At 41.5% G+C, this 19,525-nt stretch overlaps 1 protein-coding gene and 1 long non-coding RNA gene across 3 annotated transcripts in view; both read left to right on the forward strand.

Annotated features, from left to right (window-relative positions):
- The first annotated feature begins 6,724 nt into the window (after positions 1-6,724).
- LOC131106461 (uncharacterized) lies at positions 6,725-11,218 on the forward strand. 2 transcript variants are annotated; one of them, XR_009120081.1, is made up of 4 exons: positions 6,725-7,287; positions 7,789-8,129; positions 10,871-10,949; positions 11,040-11,218. It is a non-coding gene; the product is annotated as an uncharacterized LOC131106461 (long non-coding RNA). The 2 variants fall into 2 exon arrangements; XR_009120080.1 differs by having other exon boundaries at positions 10,875-10,949.
- A 7,737-nt stretch (positions 11,219-18,955) lies between these two features.
- ppp1r16b (protein phosphatase 1, regulatory subunit 16B) overlaps positions 18,956-19,525 on the forward strand; it is a 117,101-nt gene continuing 116,531 nt past the window's right edge. The window contains exon 1 of the mRNA XM_058054677.1: positions 18,956-19,128. The gene's annotated coding sequence lies outside the window, so the exon portion shown is untranslated. The remainder of the gene's footprint in view (positions 19,129-19,525) is intronic.

Here is a 19,525-nt window from a genome sequence, read left to right on the forward strand (position 1 = left end):
ACGCCACATTCTGAGTCATTTTCACTTTTTACTGCTGCTCACTACCACCGGAAGCTAAAGCATCCATTTGAATGTAAACAGACGGAAAACATACCATAAGGGTTAAAGGTCAAAATCTCATGGAGTTTGCATTGTTGCAAATAAACTAATCCAGGACGGTTAGTTGAGAATATGTCAGTCTCTTGGGATTTTTTGGTTTGAATTCATATTAGAGAGAGAGATTACAGATTACAAAATCAAATTACAGCCACTGTGGGAGAAGACTAAAGAAAATGTCAAAGTGGCCTGACTTGGTCACAATAATTAAGACAAAATAGCAGCACCGTTCTGTCGAAAGAATAATGTAATCCACTCTAAAAGATGCATGTGTCACAACAAATGTCACTGCAAATTCCATGAGCCTCAAGAGAATGCATGCTTGCTTGATCAAGAGTTGCTTTTAAGGATGTGGAGACAGATGCTAAAAATACAATCATTTAAAACTATAAGCAAGGAGTCAAAATAAGCCAAGGAAGATCTTATCATACCTGGCCTTAGCCCGACTCATGCTTCGGCCCGAGAGCAGCAGCAAGGCCACCGAGCCTCCTCTCCCCCACGGCATCACGGTTGGTGGGACCCCCTGCCCCCCAAAAACGGAGGAAGCAGCAGCTGCCTGCCACTGGCAAGCTGTTTCCTTGCAAGAGTGCAAAAACACATTGCTTAGAAAAAGGACGGTCTTGCTGCTTGTGCACGGGAATGTCACGTCATGGCATCCTGGAGCAGGAAAGGGGGGGTCTGCTCGTGGGAGGGACAGATGACTTGGCCGGAATGAACAGTTTGACACGCTTGCAAAAATAGGAGAACATATTTCATTTAATGGTTTACTGAGTTCCTAACGCTTAGGTGGAGAATCTGCAGTAGACTGGTGTTTAACTTGTCCTCTGACCTTTTGTCCTCAAGCACTTCATTTCTTCACAACAAATTGACTAAATGCAGTGATGTGCCAGAAAGTTCTGGCTGGTGAGCCACCGACTTTTTATGTTAATAGAGGTTGCTCACTTAGAGGATACCAAGAAGAGGAGATAATAATTCCATCCATTTTCTTATGGCAAGACAGGTACACCCTGGACTAGGAGACAATCATTCACAAAATTTTGGTTTTCAAATACTTTCTGGTCCCATTTAGGACTGTAAGGCATGATGAGGGACACACTCCCTCCTTAGATCATAAGATCATAAGTCTGGGTGTGTGGAGGTCTCCTATGTTGGTAGAAAGGGCACCCTGAGCGCAGTCATTGGCATCCCATAAGCAGGAAATCCTCTACAACTTGATGGAGTGGGTGGTTGTAGTCTTGTTGGCCTTGTGGACCAAGACATTACTGAGCTCTCCATGTGGTTAAGGTGAAGGCAGTGTGCCGCCATTGTTCATTAGAGATACCAGGTTGGGCCACCAGATGGAACTATTAATACTTCAATCAATAAGCAGCTTTAATATCCCACAAATGTAAAGGTAATGACTATAATGTATTCATTATCAATATCTGTCAATTTCTTTGTGTGATATAATCGTCCCCTCTTAAGGTACTCTCCTGATCCAGATCTTGTGACTCACAAGATACTGTGTCCCTATTTAATAGCATCACACATTTTCTCTAGAAGCCATGCGTTGAAGTTCTTAGCGAGATGGGAGGGTCTTCCAGCTCAGGTTTCTCACTTGAATTTGTCATGATGCCATTTGTCACGCCTGCATGCTACTAGCGTTCCTCCCTCTCAGTCAATAGTGTCCGAACTTGCCCAGGACTTCATTTCCGCACGGAGCGTCTTCTTGTAATAAATGTAATGAGAAAAGTAGCATAAAATATAACCGAAAACATTACGCGAGTGGACGGAAGAACCACTCTACACTGTCCAAACCCACCACAATACCTTAGGTACAATTGCTCTAACCAGGAGGGGGGGCATTGAAAGGGATTACGATTGAGGATTAAACTTTGAAACATGGTGCATTCGGTAAGAAATATCAAAGCATGTGATCAGCTGAGTGATATAAATCAAACTACTACCTAAACAAAATGGAAAAAATAGGCAGGAAATGAGAGTATCATTTTAGGAAGCTAGGATATATAGAGTACAGAGATGTGTGTAAACTCTAAATTTGTACCTCTAAAGGTTGTACAACTATGCCACAAAATTTGCACAAAAACTCAGTCATGCACATAATACCATGCAACTTTAGCTTGGTGAGCATTAAAAAAAAAATTGGGTGTTTCAAACCGAGGTACAAAGAGCTTTAACAATAACTGATATTAAACCATGGAAAAAAGTGTGACTTCTAGTCCAGAAAATATGCTAGTGGAACACTGGAACCTCGGTTAGCGTAGGCCTTGGTTAGCGTTTTTTTCTGTTAATGTTATCTGGGTCGTGGGGGCAGAAGTGTCCAGAAGCCCAGACCTCCCGATCCCCAGAGTCCTATTAGAGTACCACCAGACCCTGAAAAATTTCTAATGAGGATAAAATACTATAAAAAGTTCAGAGTGGTACAAAATAAAGAGCCATTTGAGCTGAATCTTTGAAAAGACTGGACCAACTAACCTGTATTTTCCAAACAAAAATGCTGTCTATTAGGTTACATCTGCTCGTGAGGGGTGCAAGAATGCCTCCTAAAACTCCCAAACATCTTGCAAATTGATATCTTGACTTTTGCAAAAACTTTGTATGGACTCAGTCTCCTGGACTTTAACCAGATCAAGACAGATTCATGAGAGCACAAGAATCTGTTTAGGGATTTAGTTTCCCCGTATACAGGGGGGGGGATCCAAACTTTATATAGAAAAATGGAAGCCCAATTTAACTTTCTAGACATTTTAAACCATTTGATTATTACTTCTACAAATCACCCTTTAAGAAGGCTTTTAGCAGTGGTGGAGCCAGAAATTGTCACAATGTGGGCGTTACCCCCTCGTGACAGCTCTTTTAGTTTCCTTCTTTGCCTCTGTTCTGGTATCCATGCCCTTATTTTGTAACTACTTCCTTTCTTGTTCCCTTCCATTCTCTCCAGCCCTACTCATTTCACGCACCTGCCTCTAATTTCCTACTCCCTATTTAGTTCAGGTGTGTGCTCTTTCTTTTGTGGTTTCATTGTCATTTTGTTTGGCTTGTTTGGTAGTTGCTGTCTGTTTGCTTGCTGTATTGCTCAAGTATCATTAAAAGACAAATCTTTTGTCTGCATTTCGGTCCTGCTCTCTGCATCCTGGGGTCTCAACGCAATGCCGATTAACCCGATCGTGACAGAAATATTTCACTGAGCTGGCTATGGTGAGCAATGTTGCACAATAACCCAGACAGTGTACAAAAATTGAGGCAAAAAGTGGGGTGGGTCGGGGGTATAGTCAGGAAAATGAAAAATTGGGATGATGATTGGAGCGCAAAAGAGAGGTTGTTGAAATGTAACAAGAGCAGTGTCTCAATTTGTACACTTTCATACTAGCTAGCTAGAGCTAGATTAAACAATAAGTCAAAGCATTAAATAGATAGATACCCTGCCGAAGGAATGAATGAATTTCACTCCCAAGATGTAGGATTATGTACTGTATCCGACAGCACAACAGGAAGTGATCAGACTTTTACTACAAAGTAACAGATCTTTTCCTGAAGAAGGATAGGGAGCATGAACTAAAAAATGTGTGCATATATATGTATATGTAAGTAATGTACAGTCCCTGACAAAAGTCTTGTCGCTTATCCAAGTTGTAGGAACAACAAATAATAACTTGACTTGTAGTTGCTCAATTGGAATCAGGAATGACTTATATGAAAGGCAAAGCCCTCTAGATTATGCTTTTTATATCAAAATAAAGTTTTGTACCATTCATTGAGTTTTATCATTTAATTAGGACATAAAGGTCAGATTTTGCTTGGACAAAAGTCTTGTCGCATACAAAAAAATGTAGAAATAATACATATACTTAATGTTGAATACACAAATATGCTACAATAACATCAGAACATAAAGTCATTGTACCTTGGAAAAAAGAATTAATATTGTGTATGGCTTCCATGAGCTTGGAGGACTGCATCCATACATCTTGGCAATGACTCAAATAACTCATCTGGAATGGCCAAGAAAGCAGTCTTGCAGGACTCCCAGAGTTCATCAGGATTTTTCGGCTTCATCTTCCAAGCCTCCTCCTTCATCTTACCCCAGACATGCTCAATAATGTTCATGTCTGGCGACTGGGCTGGCCAATCCTGGAGCACCTTGACCTTCTTGGCTTTCAGGAACTTGGATGTGGAGGCTGAAGTATGAGAAGGAGCGCCATCCTACTGCAGAATTTGCCCTTTCTTATGGTTTGGAATGTAATGGGCAGCGAGAATTTCTTGATATTTCAGGCTGTTGATGTTGCCATCCACTCTGCAGATCTGTCGCACACCCCCATACTGGATGTATCCCCAAACCATGATTTTTCCTCCACCAAACTTGACTGTTTTCTGGGTGAATCTTGGGTCCATGCGGGTTCCAACAGGTCTTCTGCAGTATTTGCGGCGATTGGGATGCAGTTCAATGGATGATTCGTCAGAAAAATCAACCTTCTGCCACTTTTCCACTGTCCATCCTTTCTGCAAGCTGTGGGCCTTGGCAAATGCAACACGATTTTTTTGTTGGCTGTTGATGGCAACATCATATCAAGAAATTCTCGCTGCCCATTACATTCCAAACCACAAGAAAGGGCAAATTCTGCAGCAGGATGGCGCTCCTTCTCATACTTCAGCCTCCACATCCAAGTTCCTGAAAGCCAAGAAGGTCAAGGTGCTCCAGGATTGGCCAGCCCAGTCGCCAGACATGAACATTATTGAGCATGTCTGGGGTAAGATGAAGGAGGAGGCTTGGAAGATGAAGCCGAAAAATCCTGATGAACTCTGGGAGTCCTGCAAGACTGCTTTCTTGGCCATTCCAGATTAGTTATTTGAGTCATTGCCAAGATGTATGGATGCAGTCCTCCAAGCTCATGGAAGCCATACACAATATTAATTCTTTTTTCCAAGGTACAATGACTTTATGTTCTGATGTTATTGTAGCATATTTGTGTATTCAACATTAAGTATATGTATTATTTCTACATTTTTTTGTATGCGACAAGACTTTTGTCCAAGCAAAATCTGACCTTTATGTCCTAATTAAATGATAAAACTCAATGAATGGTACAAAACTTTATTTTGATATAAAAAGCATAATCTAGAGGGCTTTGCCTTTCATATAAGTCATTTCTGATTCCAATTGAGCAACTACAAGTCAAGTTATTATTTGTTGTTCCTACAACTTGGATAAGCGACAAGACTTTTGTCAGGGACTGTATACCTTACACCTCTGTATACATGCATTTTCTGCCTTATGCACAAAGCCACGTGAGCGTTCTCACTCTCACACCATTTATGACCCAAATATTTTAGACATTCATTTATTGTCCTGAAGTGAAGCTGAACTGGTTCTGAAAGCACAAACAGGGAGTGAGCTGGACAAACCTTTAATTACCCTGGCGTGCACAAAAACAAACAAATATGTCACTGTGCAAGGCCGTATAAAAACGGCACATGCAACAACAATCACTACATCAATGCACCAACTGGCTCACTAAATAACTCCTTCACCCTCTCTTGCCAGACATATCAAGTGTACTCCATTCACACTTGTGCACTTATAAAATAGTATGGCAATTCACACTAGCCAACACATAGGTGCAGCTCACGTGCGTCTGAAGCACGTTTTTATGTTTTTACACGACGCAAAAGGTACTTCAAGTTTAACTGTTGCCCAAGCTTTCACTTAAACCGGCATCATTGCTGAACAGCCACCTGACAACGAGACTGACTCCGACAATGATGAGAGGGAACCCGGCATGTTTGATTGCCAAGGTGTTCAATTCAGATACAGAAGATGAGGACTGAAGAAGATTAATTAAAAAATATGGTCAGTGTATTGTTAAGTAGTAGAACAAAGTTCAACTAGACACACTGTTTTGCTTCTGTTGCCTTTTTTTGTAGCGTGTATGTTTTAGCATACCTTATAGCAACCTTATAATACAGTGCGCTTTATGGTGCAGAATATACAGTAACCACTGCTCATCGCACAGAACACAATGGATGATGAACGATTCATCTTTGAAGTAGAGAAATTTTACTTTTTATATGACCCAAAACACCAGTTGCAGTCAAACAAAGAAGAAGTGCATATTCTTTTCAGCATTTAAGTGTGCTCAAACAAATCCCATAAAAAACTTGTGAATTATATCTTGTGAATTCAACTTAAATGACATGGTGTCTTTGAACACAACCACTCATTGCTCAAAGTAACACAATTAACATGTGATTCAAATGTTCTGCTATTATTAAGTCATTCCCTGTGTATAGTCTTTCTTTTGGTAGGTACCACGTTTATAGAGCAAAATATTCTGTGCGCCTTGAAAAATCAGTCAAAGTCGTCAAAAATGGCCACTACTGCGAGGGATCTCTTTTGAAAAATGACTCCTTACATCACTTCCTGTGCGCTCGGCTTCCCTAGCACCGGAACACATGTAATAGCATTATAATTACGCTTGTCAAATAAGCGGTAGAAATGAATGAATGAATTAAATCGGCCTGTCAGGCCTGTTACCAATTAACCGGGATAAACGTGGGATTACTGTAATTGGCAGCAACAATAATAATACAAATAATAGTAATACGACTACTACTACTACTACTACTACTACTACTACTACTACTACTACTACAACTAATAATAATAATAATATAATCAATGTTATCTGTGTATTTTAGCCCTTAAGCTATCAATACCGTACCGTAGTACTCAGAAGTCAAGTGTAATTTAAATACGTGGTCCGATATTCACTCACTTTTAACCACTAGCTAGCAGTGGCTAGCAGTAACCATAGCAACAAGAGCTGACAGTTAGGGAAGTTAGCGCACGCGCCGTGCTACACTTCTAAAAAGACAATTTCTTACCCAACAAGATTATGTTACTTGGGGAGTTTGCAGAAGAACAAACGAGTTAAAAGGGTTAAAAGTTGCGAGTCTTATACCTGGAGAAACAGCGCGGATTCCTCCAGCTTGAGACGCTTTGACTCCCGCGTTCTCCATGTGGGCGTGTTTCTTTTCTGTTGCTTATGTATTTGCTTGTTAGCTTGTTAGCTTGTGTGCCTGCTTGACCTGTGGTAATGATGATGCTAATCACACGGACGACCACATCCCCCAAACACCCCCACTGACGTCATCAACCATCACCTGGCATGCAGCTGACGTCATCAGAAATGAGTATGTACATCTCCCAGCGACATTAGCCACGTGTGTAAGGCAATAATTCATTTATAATGTAAGGCAGTAGGGATTTGGGAGTCATGAACTCACAACTCATTTTTTTACTGAATCGGTCCTGCTTGACTTCGTTCACTGACTCACCACTAACATGTCATTAACGGTGCAACTGTTTCTCAAACTGCATTTGCATAAATGTATTAGCTACGTGGAAAAAGCAACAAATCAACTCTGCGTTCGGCTTCCTGTGGTGCTGCATCACAGAAAAACAATTCACTCGCCCAGCCTGATCACGTTTGCAGTGAAGTGCAGTCAGGGGAGGCAGTTGATGATGGAAAACAACTCCAAAGAAGTCACTGGTTTACCATAGACCAGCTATGGAGTAGTGGCCCCACCCCCTGCATTGTGTCTACTGAGTCAAGAATGTGCTCCTCATGAACACACAAATTCTCCTGACATCCTGTTTTTGTTTTCATTACCCTCTTGTGGGCTTGTCTGCAGGTTGATGAAGAGACAATATAAATGAAGAGAGCTTCCTGCTATTATTGTTTCATCTCAGAGACCCTCAGGAGGCTCCTCACCCTTCTTGTTGCCCACTCTTGGCTCTTCTGTCGCCATGGAGACAAAGCCTTCACAGAGAAGACACTGATGGTGTGCTTGTAGCTTCAAGAGAGGTGATATTGTTTTGTGCATTTGTTTACGTTCGTGGCAACAATTGCGGTGGTCAGGTTTGACACTGGCTGGCTTCCTATGAGACATGTGTGCATTCAGGAGTCCTTCAAGGCCTTCAGCTGCTTTACTGGACCTGGCAGACAGGCCAGACATCTGCTGCCCACGTCACCGTAAGAACCTCTTTCTGTTTTATGATGAACATGTTCACAAAGTTCAATATAATGACAACTTACAAGCAATAAAGTCAATAAAGCAGCTACCTATTTGCCTCAGAAGTCAAACAAATCTAGCAGTGAAAGTCATCAACATGTGAGACTTCATCTGAGTGAGCATCTAAAGCATGGCAAAAATCATAATCAAAGATCATCTATATGACATGAGTATTTTGCTGTTCTTTGTATTGAGTTGTGGACAGGAACACCACTTTGTGCCAAATTGCTAGTCAAAGGTCCTCTATTTGGCAGGAGCAATAAGATGTTTTTAAGGACCAATTGAAAAAAGAAAAGTCAAAGATCCTCTATAGTACAGGGGTGCTTCATCATTTGTAAAGCTCTACTGCAAAAATACTAGTCCAAGATTCTGTATAAACCAGGACCGTGTTGCTTATTGTAGATACTGTAAAAACTCAAATCAAGTCAAAGATCCTTGCTGTGACAGGCACATATACTGCTGTTTTTGAGAACCTACTACAAAAAGACCAGTCAAAGATCCTCTATATGACAGAAGTGCTCTGTCATTTGTAAAGCTCTACTACAAAAATGCTAGTCCAAGATCCTGTATAAACCAGGACTGTGTTGCTTTTTGTAAGAATGTCCTGTAAAAACTCAAGTCAAGTCAAAGATCCTTGCTGTGACAGGCACATATACTGCTATTTTTGAGAACCTACTACAAAAAGGCCAGTCTAAGACCCTCTATATGACAGGGGTGCTCTGTCATTTGTAAAGCTCTACTGCAAAAATGCTAGTCCAAGATCCTGTATAAACCAAGACTGTGTTGCTTTTTGTAGGAATATACTGTAAAAACTCAAGTCAAGTCAAAGACCCTTGCTGTAACAGGCAAATATACTGCTGTTTTTGATAACCTACTACAAAACTGACAGTCAAAGATCCTTTCTATGACAGGAGTGCTGTTTTTAAGGGAAGCAACCTCTATTTCTAACTACATATTTCAACTATGAATCTTAATGATGATTTTTCAGTAAGATTCGTGTACAAACACCTGATCAACAGCATTGAAGTATGCACAAGGTGGATTATTTTGCTGCTGTGGTGGTTGACTAAGAGGAGCTTTAATAGCAATTACGTAAATTCACAGACAAAGGGGGCTATACAAGCAAAAAAAAAAAGCTCTTTCTATTTTTAACCTCTCAGTTCCTACAATATCCTACTTTGGGATTAAACATGATTTGCAGTGCAGGGTGGCACATGAGCTCTGCAGCACGAGTCCTTGTGACTTCCAAAGAGGGAATTCAATGGTTGACATTTAAAGCATTGTGTTCTCCTCTATAGTATGTAGTGTATTGTATGTGGTGTATTGTGTAGTATGTAATAAGTTGTTGTCTTTGTGGATCCACACAGCAAAAAACCCAAAAAGGTTTCACCAGTCTGATGGAAAAAATATTCTTATTAAGTATATTATTATCTTTCATTCAAAATAATTATAACTTGTCATTATTACTTGTATACACTGATTGGTTGAGAGAAACCACATGGTTGTACTTGTTCATTGTGCCATGACCAAATAAGGTTCCTTTTCTACAAATAGGCTAACAACAGCCTGCATTACTGGCATACTTTATATCATCTAAATTTAGGTTATATCACTACTCTAGTTGAGCATTTATTTAGTATAATGACACATCATGGCAACATAAATCATAACCTGAAGATTTGAGAATCTATTCTTCAGGGAACTGTAATTTTTCAATATGGCCACTAGAGGGAAGTCTGACCTTTCAATATCAGCATGCAAAATTAAGCCTATAAAGATTTATTTATATCCTGGAGAAATGGCATAAAGCTGTGTGTGTATTTTTATTTGTTGAGTGGGTATCCTTTTACTTGAAATGCCACAAAAGTCGCAAAAGATTGTAAAACGTTTTGTAAGAGATATTAATATATTATATAGCCCCGTTTTCATTACTTGTTTTGATGCAACTGGTATCGTCATCTGACATTAATTCTCAGACTTTATTGAGTGGTGTATTTTTAAGCAGCCCTTAATTATAACAATCGAAATACATATAAAATAACTTAACAGTTAACAAATATGTAACTTTATTAGTATGTGTGATCAGCCCTAACAATTTAATTTAATTTAATTTAATTTAATTTAAAAACAGAAGGAACACATTAAATGAATGTGTAAGAAACAAAGCATAATATAAATAATCGTAACAAATTTATTTTACTTTTTTAATTATTTTACTATATGCTTTTACAAAGCATGTATTATAAAATAAAAAATAAATTTTTCATATATAAATATATGTATATATATGTATGTATATATATATGTATATATGTATGTGTATATATATATAAATCTACATTTAAATAGCCCTATTTGTATTTATATCTCATTTGCAAAAATCAAAACTGACAATCAGCATTTGATAATCTGTCTGCGATGAGTCCACGACCCACTTTTGGGTCCTGACCCACCAGTTGTGAACTACTGATAAAGCTGGTCTTTGAATAGCGGTTTTGCTTTTGGTCCTCAAAAACAGCAGCGCGCCTGTGTTGTATTGAAGCAGCAAAGGCAGCACAAAGGATGTTATTTTGGAGGTGTTGGACAATCACATATAACTTTCTGAACAACTGAACATTTACAACATTAAATGTGTTCTTTGCTGCAAATGCAGGATGTATCACTCAAGGCCTTGTCATCTCTCTTTTTTTTCAATGGAAAGACAGAGTTTTTCAATCAAGGTCAAGACACTTTCAGGCTTTCATGCTTTTGACGCTTTTGATGCAAGGAAAGAAGAAAAGGTGTGCTAGTTACAGCAGATGCTGTGGATATTACTGCCAATGTGACGATGGGGGCTGGTGTCAAAAAGTAATGTTGTGTTTTTCCATCAGAGTTGAACAGCTGCCGCACTGTTAATGTCCAAGCAGAGGGTGTAGTAATTCTACATTTGCTACAGCTACTTTTCACCATAAGCACTATCTGCAGCTGGCACCAGGCTTTGAAATGCCTGTGACTGAAATACCTGGCCAAGCAGTGACTAATACCGGCTTTGGAGCAACGACACCTCGCATCGATCCTAGCAGGTTTGACATTCTCCTCCAATTTCATATCAACATTTGCAGTAATAAGGGACTGTTGTAATTATTAGATGAGATTCAGCTCCAGAAGCCATCCCTTTGCTCTTCAATTGCCGTTGTTCACTTGCAATGTATAGATACTCATGGCCAATGAATGATCAGTGAACACAGTGTAACATCACACAACTATGGTGCGTTCAAGGAAGGTGTGAAAAACGCTTGATGACAAAATATTCATTCATTCATTCATTTTCTACCGCTTTTTCCTCACGAGGGTCGCGGGGGGTGCTGGAGCCTATCCCAGCTGTCTTCGGGCGAGAGGCGGGGTACACCCTGGACTGGTCGCCAGCCAATCACAGGGCACATATAGACAAACAACCATTCACACTCACATTCATACCTATGGACAATTTGGAGTGGCCAATTAACCTAGCATGTTTTTGGAATGTGGGAGGAAACCGGAGTACCCGGAGAAAACCCACGCATGCACGGGGAGAACATGCAAACTCCACACAGAGATGGCCGAGGGCGGGGTGAAGTATAAAGACATAAACTTGTAAAACCTGTGGGCTATTTTGTAACGGTGGTACATTTACAGTATGCTGCATATTTTACAGCTGCACGGCGGACAAGTGGTTTGCGGGCCACACAGCGAGGAGACCCGAGTTCGATTCCACCCTCCGGCATCTCTGTGTGGAGTTTGCATGTTCTCCCTGTGCATGCGTGGGTTTTTTCCGGGTACTCCGGTTTCCTCCCACATTCCAAAAACATGCTAGGTTAATTGGCGACTCCAAATTGTCCATAGGTATGAATGTGAGTGTGAATGGTTGTTTGTCTATATGTGCCCTGTGATTGGCTGCCGACCAGTCCAGGGTGTACTCTGCCTCTCACTTGGGGTCAGCTGGGATAGGCTCCAGAACTCCTGCGAACCTCGTGAGGTTAAGCGGTAAAAAATGAATCAATTAATGCACATTTTACGTGTATTATAATGTTTATAAATGATCAATTTACAGCAAATGAGATGTGTTTTCTGCTGGGGAAAAAAACGCGTGATTTTGGATACTTTAAAAAGTGGATATGTTTATGTAATATATTTTGAACAAAAATCCACAAATTTGCGGGGTTGCGAATGCTTTTTAAAAGTAACTTTTTAAAGACAAAAACATATAAGAAAGACAAAAAGGAAAATTAGCACAAACATGTAATGTGAGAAGAAAAAGTTCATATTAATATGCTTTATCCTATGGGTAACTGCATTCTTAGATTAGTAGTCGGCAGTCCTCCTGGTGGCACCACTGATATAATGTATAAATCAATAAAGAAATTGAATGTAAAGTAATGACAGCTGAATGAAATTCAGTATAAATAATTGAAAGTATCGGGCTGCACGGCAGTCTAGTGGTTAGCACAGCACAGACCTCACAGCTAGGAGACCCGAGTTCAATGCCACCCTCTGTGTGGAGTTTGCATGGTCTCACCGTGCATGTGTGAGTTTTCTCCGGGTTTTCTTTCTCCCACATTCCAAAAACATGCTAGGTTAATTGGCGACTCCAAATTGTCCATAGGTATGAATGTGAGTGTGAATGGTTGTTTGTCTATATGTGCCCTGTGATTGGCTGGCGACCAGTCCAGGGTGTACCCCGCCTCTTGCCCGAAGACAGCTGGGATAGACTCCAGCACTCCTGTGACCCTCATGAGGATAAGCAGTAGAAAATGAATGAATGAATGAATTGAAAGTATCAGTACAGCCTCCTTCCTCCATGCATCTTGTTTTCCACTGTCTGGTACTCTCTCAAACTGTCTCATACTAGTACATTTCGTGCCCAATATTAAGTCACGTCAGCAAAATGCAAATATGACTGAAGCACATCTTTCTTCCTTCTGCAGTAAAAAAAAAGACATATTTTCTTCAGCTCTCATAAACCTACACGACAGAAAAATCCCTGGCTATAAGTCTGGTGTTTTTCGTGCTGTAGTGTGAAATATCTTTCCCTCTGGGTGCCAGAAGAGTGAGAGTTGCCTGTCTATTGTTGGAATTTCCATATAAGAAGGGATAATAGATATGCAATTATTATCTAGTTCATGTAGTGCTGCTTGAACGTGCCTTTTTCTATTCAGATGAACTGCAGAAGACCATGTGTGTCTATGCATCTGTTATATTGAGTCGGAAGGGTAAGTGAAGGGAAGAGTCAATTTATCGATCAATCCATGTTCCCACCCACACCTACATATATGGTCATGAGTAGGGATGTCCGATATTGGCTTTTTTGCAGAAAACCGACATGGCGACATTGTCCAACTCTCAATTTCCAATTCCAATATCAGCCAATACCGATTATGTGCAACATCACGTAGTTTTTCTTGAGTCCAACCATCAGTAATACACAAAGTGATGAATTGCATCCAGACAGAATGATGCTCAGCTGATTGGCACATAAAGTAAACGGTTGATGATTGAAGCATACTCCATCACTGTTGACGTGCTAATATCTTAATGGGGGGGTTGAGTGGATAGACACACGGTTGGCACTGATCCACCGAGGCAGCCAGACAAAGATAGATATACTTAAGGAAGAGGAGACAGAGGGCAAAAAGACACATCGAGCAGATTTATGATTCACTTTTCAAAGCAGGAGAAGACAAAGTCATGAATATTTTTTGTTGTGTGTGTCTAGCGGGCATCGACAAACCTGGCCTCTGTTTATTATGCCACCTTTGTTTGATCCTGAGAAACAAATTGGACAATGCCAGCTGGCTGCATACTGCGACTCCATCAAATATGTAAAGGAATTCACTCAAAGATTGGGGTTAAGAAGACGCAAAGGACAACGAATACTTTACTCTGCCAACCATTAAGGCTGACCCACATTCTCACATCACCGTGCTCCAGCAGTGAATTTCACTGGAGATGTACTTACATTAGGTAGGACAGGGGTGTCATTGAAAGGGCCACAAAAGCATCTCAGTTTTGTGATATAGGTGAAAAACCCCATTTTATAAACATTAACTTCTTTTTTTCCCCAATTATCACGGTTTTTTTTAATGTTCCGAACAAAATGTGTGACTATTCATGCTAAAATCTTCAAGGGGACCTATTATGCTATTTTTTTTGACCATTTATATTGAGTTGTGGACTCCTATAGAGCAGCTACACACAATAACCACCACAGAGAGATTTCTAGTTCTCTGCACATTCATTCATTTTCTACCGCTTTTTCCTCACGAGGGTCGTGGGGGTGCCGGAGCCTATCCCAGCTGTCTTTGGGCGAGAGGCAGGGTACACCCTGGACTGGTCGCCAGCCAATCACAATCACATATAGACAAACAACCATTCACACTCGCATTCATACCTATGGACAATTTGGAGTCACCAATTAACCTAGCATGTTTTTGGAATGTGGGAGGAAACCGGAGTACCCGGCGAAAACCCACGCATGCACGGGGAGAACATGCAAACTCCACAAAGAGATGGCCGAGGGTGGAATTGAACCCTGGTCTCCTGGCTGTGAGGTCTGCGCGCTAACCACTAGAACGCCGTACCGCCCCGTTCTCTGCACATATTTAAGTGTATTTCTTTGGATTTCTTGCTTCCCGCAAAGACGGTCTGTTTTAATGTATTCCACCCACGGCCCACCTCCAGGCATGCCCATTCCACTGTTGGTGGTCACACTCCCAAGTGCTTAGAAGGACTTAGTATATTTTGTGCTACTAGATGCGAACCCAGGAGTTGATAAACAGTATAGGAATTAGGAAAGTATAGGATCCTCAATTTATCTTTTAAAAATGTCCGCTTTTAACATACAGCCATATGTGTTGGATCGTGAATCCTATCCAGAAGTTTGAAGTTTCTCAAGAAAAGAGGTTACTTCAAGACGTCTTATAATGGTAAGTAGTTTTAGCATTTCAGTGTTTAGTGTAAGTTTTATACAGCATTGGTAATGTCTAATGTGGGAGTGCCAGGTTTTAAAAAACTCGGTTATGAATGAATGAATGAAAGACTTAATATTTTGTTGCAATAACTGCATCAAGCCTGTGACCAATGACATCACCATTCTTCTTTTGTGATGCTTTTCAAGGCTTTCACTGCAGCATCTTTCAGTTGTTGTTTGTTTTTTTTTTGGGGGGGGGGGGGTTACGTTCCTCAGTCCCCTCTTGAGCTGGTAAAATGTCTGGACATTGACTTGGCCAGTCTAAAACCTTCCACTTCTGGCCCCGATTAACCCCTTTGTTGTTTTTTGCAGTGTTTTGGGGTCATCATCTTGCTGCTTGATGAAGGATCTCCCAATCAGTTTGGATGCATCTTTCTTTAAATTCGCAGACAAAATATTTCTGTAGATTTCTGAGTTCATTTTGCTGCTGCCGTAATGGGTTACATCATCCATGAAGATTAATGAGCCGGTCCCAGAAGAAGCCATGCAAGCCCAGACCATAACATTGCCCATCATGTTTCACAGATGACCTAGAATGTGGTGTCATGACATCAGTATTGAATGTCATGAGCAGATCCTTTCCTTCTCCAAACTTTAGACTTTCCATCACTTTGGTAAAGGCTCATCTTTGTCTCATCAGTCCATTAAACTTTGTCACAGATTTTTTGAGTCTTCTCTGTACTTTTTGCTAATGAGTGGTTGGTATCTTTTGGTGTAGCCTCTGTACTTTTGTTCGTGAAGTCTTCTGTGAACAGTAGATGCTGATATCTTCACTCCTGCCCTCTGGACGTTGTTACTGATTTCACCAACAGTTGTTTTAGAGCTTTCAGATGTTCCTGTGGTCAAATTTTGTTGTTTTCCTTGGTCTACCCATTGGACGTCTGTTACTTAGTACACCAGGGGTTTATTTCTTCTTCAGGACATTCCAAATAGTTGTACTGGCTATGGCCAATGTTTGGCTCTGATTGATCTTCCATCTTCTCTAGCTTCACAACCGCTTCTTTTTCACCCATAAACAACTCTATTGTTTTCATGTTTATTACACCTCTGACGTCTGCAAAGGAAAAACACAAACCTGAAACCAAGCGTAGACATTTAGTGCTATTTATTGTTTAGATAATCAATGTCATGGGGCACACCCGGGCAATAAAACACACGTGTCAGTCACATGTTCCAATACTTTTGCTCACCTAAAAATGAGGCGTTCCTTTACAAATCTTCTAAATTGTTTATCGCATCCAGATGTAAATACCTGAAAATAAAAGCTGAAATATTATATAATAGGGCGGCACGGCGGTTCGCGCACAGACCTCACAGCTAGGAGACCAGGGTTCAATTCCACCCTCGGCCATCTCTGTGTGGAGTTTGCATGTTCTCCCCGTGCATGCGTGGGTTTTCTCCGGGTACTCCGGTTTCCTCCCACATTCCAAAAACATGCTAGGTTAATTGGCCACTCCAAATTGTCCATAGGTATGAATGTGAGTGTGAATGGTTGTTTGTCGATATGTGCCCTGTGATTGGCTGGCGACCAGTCCAGGGTGTACCCCGCCTCTCGCCCGAAGACAGCTGGGATAGGCTCCAGCACCCCCGCGACCCTTGTGAGGAAAAAGCGGTAGAAAATGAATGAATGAATGAATGAATATTATATTATATATAACATCTTTTGGTGTCAAACCCAAACCTTTCCAGTCTGCAGCAAAAATAACAGAATTGACCTTATTATGCCAATACTTTTGGAGGGGGCAGTAGTTGAAAACAAGACGATCAAATAGCCGTAAATGCTTATTTTTCTCATGAAACAGAATGAAAACAATGCTTCTAATATATATTTGCGATCCATCTGCATGAATACCTTCTTGTAAGCGTCCTTCATCATTGTCCTTCAAAGTGTAGGCTTCATAACCCGGCTCTGGGATGATAGTGTCTGTTTGCCATTTCAGATAGGATTTCACGCACTATTTCCAGACTGCTGGAAGCAGTAGACCCCAACACACTTTTTCCTTGGAGCATCTCTGGGCATGCTTCTAGGCGGAACAACTCACTATTTTAGCCGGGGTGCTGCTCTGGAGGCCAGGTACACCTCGCCAGTCCACCTTTCGAGCCCTCATGGAGTGGACGCTGTGCATGGAGCCCCTGGCGGATGCAGGCATTTGTCAACAATTGAGTCACAAGTTTGAAGATTCGGTGCAGATTGTCCTCCATATGTTTTACATTTAGTTTTCTTTATTTATGGTGTTTGGTGAATAATTGGGCACCAGAATTTGAGCATTTATATGAAGCGGTATGTTGAAATGATGAGTCTATAGTTGTCGGCTGTGAGGAATTTCCTTTTGCATTTTACATCACTGCAAACTGGAATGTTCATACTCAGCTCCACTTGACGAAAGCCCTTCTTTGCATTTTTTTGGTTGTTTCCTAAACTTTTTTCCCCTTCATGATGGAGTATTGCAGGATTAATACTTTCCAAAATTTATACTTGAACGATTTCCACATGTGAGGACAGCATTTGTCTCTCTGGTGTCACATGACTTCTATTTACAAATAAGCTGAATTTGCCCATCATCTGTTTCAGCCAGTTTTGACGTCACGTGAAACCCAGCAATCCCGGATTCTGGAAAAGGGTCATGCGAGTTTAAAAGAGTAGGTACGATGCTGTGGAAGAGAGGCAATATATTGTATGCTGTATTCTAGGTAATTGGGAGTCTAGGGTTTTACTGCCCCACACAGATGAGAAATGACAGGGAGAGTCGGCCATATGGTACTATTTTTCATTCATTCATTCATTCATTCATTTTCTACCGCTTTTTCCTCACGAGGGTTGCGGGGGGTGCTGGAGCCTATCCCAGCTGTCTTCGGGCAAAGGCGGGGTACACCCTGGACTGGTCGCCAACCAATCACAGGGCACATATAGACAAACAACCATTCACACTCACATTCATACCTATGGACAATTTGGAGTCGCCAATTAACCTAGCATGTTTTGGAATGGGGCGGCACGGCGGTCTAGTGGTTAGCGTGCAGACCTCACAGCTAGGAGACCAGGGTTCCACCCTCGGGCATCTCTGTGTGGAGTTTGCATGTGTGGGTTTTCTCCGGGTACTCCGGTTTCCTCCCACATTCCAAAAACATGCTAGGTTAATTAGCGACTCCAAATTGTCCATAGGTATTAATGTGAGTGTGAATGGTTGTTTGACTATATGTGCCCTGTGATTGGCCCGCCTCTCGCCCGAAGACAGCTGGGATAGGCTCCAGCAACCCCTGCGACCCTCGTGAGGAAAAGCGGTAGAAAATGAATGTGGGAAGAAACCGAAGTACCCGGAGAAAACCCACGCATGCACAGTGAGAACATGCAAACTCCACACAGAGATGGCCGAGGGTGGAATTGAACCATGGTCTCCAAGCTGTGAGGTCTGCACGCTAACCACTAGACCGCCGTGTCACCCGTACTATTCGTCAACATGTCTATTTTCAACACATCGGCTTGGATTTTGAATTGATTGAAAGCTTGCGCTTCTGCAGCCACACAAACTTTTGCGTGGTATCTTTATGTTGATTATCACCTATTTATGAATTCATACCGATTTATGTTGAATAAGATGGCGTTTCTGCAGAAAAAAATCGGATAATTTGAATGTATTTTTTTAAACAAACTCAATCGCGGTGACATTGCTGTAGCTTCTATGCAACACATCAAACAAGCAACTGGTGGTGGGGGTTATTAGGATAGGGGTCCCCCCCAACGTGCACCCTGCCACACACGGCTCCTGCATCAGTCTCCTCCTCCCGCCTCTCAGCCCCGCCCGCTAGGAGAAGGACTACACGCACACACTTTTCTAACACACGCACACACATCATGGCTAAGCGGCTCGGTGAATGTCCATTATAACATAACGGAACAACTTTAACCCAACGGGATTCCACCGACCTCTCTGCGCTTCTCTCGCCCGCATGCGAGTGCCTGTTTCCGGCCTGAGGTGAGTACAGACAAGCGGACGTGTTGCCAGCCTGGAAGTGTACACGAGAAGGGATTTCCTTTAGGAGAGGAAAGAAGAAGACAGGCATGTTCTCTAGCCTCTTTTCTAATTCTTTTCCGAGCAGTTTTAGCTGGTTAGCAACACTTTTGAGCGGCTTGCAGGGCTACCGAGCGTTTTGAATGGACCGTCTCAGGCGTCTCGGCTGCTCAGCCCGGGTGGAAAGGTTTGGGGATTAGCGGCCAGGCTTCGACATCCTCCCCTCGGTGGAGATGTTACACTGCTGTAACCTTCCACATGGTCCTCCATACTTTGCTTACTGCTGGGACATTGAGTGCAACTACTGCAGTTTTAACTTGTTGGCAGCGTTTGCACTGTTTCTCTTTTTTAGTGGCTAAAT

Source organism: Doryrhamphus excisus, chromosome 18 (assembly GCF_030265055.1).
Source record: "Doryrhamphus excisus isolate RoL2022-K1 chromosome 18, RoL_Dexc_1.0, whole genome shotgun sequence".
NCBI lineage: Eukaryota > Metazoa > Chordata > Actinopteri > Syngnathiformes > Syngnathidae > Doryrhamphus > Doryrhamphus excisus.